Genomic DNA, 1,963 nt, shown 5'->3' with positions numbered 1-1,963 from the left:
TTTTATGTTGAGGTACAAGGTACAATCCATATTGAAGGCTGTGGTCTTTGATCTTCATAAGTGCTTCAAATCTTCTTCATTTTCAACAAGCAACATTGTGTTATCTGCATATTGCAGGTTATTAGTGAGCCCTCCTCCAATCCTGATGCCACGTTCTTCTTCATATAGCCCAGATTCTAAAATTATTTGCTCAGCATACAGACTGAATAAATATGGTGAAAGATACAACCCTGATATATACCTTAAAAATTTTTTTTTTCTGTCCAAATGTCTTTCCCATGGCTTATGTACAGGTTCCTCATGGGCACAATTAAGTGTTCTGGAATTCCCATTCTTCACAATGTTATCCATAATTTATTATGATCCATACAGTTGAATGCCTTTGCAAAGTCAATAACACACAAGCAAACATCTTTCTAGTAGTCTTTACTTTCAACAAGACATATCAGATATCAGCAATGATATCCCTCGCTTCACACCCTGCTTTAAATTTTGGCAGTTACCTGGTGATGTACTGCTGTAACCATTTTTAAATTATCTTTGGCAAAACTTTATGCTCTTACCATACAACTAGCAATTACACTGTTGGGCATTTATCCCAGAGAAATGAAAACTTTTTTATCATGTAAAAATCTGTACACTAATGTTCATAGCAGCTATATTTGTAATGGAGTCCTGGAGTAGCCTGTAAAATTGGTTTGAACCGCAAGGTCGGCGGTTTAAGCTCACCAGTCACTCCTTGGAAACCCTATACAAGGTCACTGTGAGTCAGAACTGACTCGATGGCACTTAACAACATAACAACATATTTGTAATAGCCAAAATCAGGAAATAAACCAAATTTCTTTCAATATATGAATGATTTTTAAAATGGTATTATATCATACCATGGAATACTACTCAGAAACATAAAAAGAAAAAAACTATTGATTCCTGGAACAACTTGAAATGAATCTCTAAAGGATTACATTGAGTGAAAAAAATCCAGTTCTAAAGGTACTTACTGTATGACTCATGTAACGTTTATGAAATAAGAATTGTATAAAGATGAGGAATAGTTAAGTGGTTATCAGGAATTAGAAGAGGTGGAAGGAATGAAATGGGTTTGAATATGATAGAGTAACGTGATGGATCTTTGTCATGTTGGAACTGTCTTGTATCTTGACTGTGGGGGTCAGACCTAAATATGTGATAAAATTTCAAACAACTACACACACATGCAAATAAGTTCAGATAAAAATGCTGAGATCAGAATAGGATGTATTAATTGTAATAGTCTTAATTTCCTGGTTGCTATGTTGTAGTATAGGGAGCTCTGGTAGCGTAGTGGTTACGAATCGGACTGCGAACCGCAAGGTCAGCAGTTCAAAACTACCAGCTGCTCCGTGGGAGAAAGATGAGGCGTTCTGCTCTCATAAAGTTTTACAGCCTTGGAAACCCTGTGCAGGGTCGCTATGAGTTGGAGCCGACTCCAGGCCACACAGCCATATTGTAGTATAGTTATGTAATATGTAATCATTAGGGAAAACTGGGTGAAGAATATTTGGTATTGTTGTTGTTGTTAGGTGCCATTGAGTCAGTACCGACTCATAGTGACCTTATGCACAGCAGAACAAAATATTGGCCAATCACAGGTCAACCTCACTACTGTTGCCACGCTTGAGTCCATCGATGCTGCCACTTGGTCAATCCATCTTGTTGAGGGTCTTCCTCTATTTCACTGACGCTCCACCTTACCAAACATTAGTCCTTCTTCAGCGACTGGTTCCTCCTGACACTATGTCTGAAGTACAAGAGATGAAGTTTGGCCATTCTGGCCTCAAGGGAACACTCTGGCTGCACATCTTCCAACACAGATCTGTTGGTTCTTTTGGCAGCCTATGGCACTTTTGATATTCTCCTTCAAACCATAGCTCAAAAGCATCAATTCTTCTACGGTCTTCCTTATTCACTATCCAGCTTT

The sequence above is a fragment of the Chrysochloris asiatica genome, unplaced genomic scaffold (genome assembly GCF_000296735.1).
Source record: "Chrysochloris asiatica unplaced genomic scaffold, ChrAsi1.0 scaffold00231, whole genome shotgun sequence".
Taxonomy (NCBI): domain Eukaryota; kingdom Metazoa; phylum Chordata; class Mammalia; order Afrosoricida; family Chrysochloridae; genus Chrysochloris; species Chrysochloris asiatica.
Note: the sequence above shows the minus strand (reverse complement) of the source record.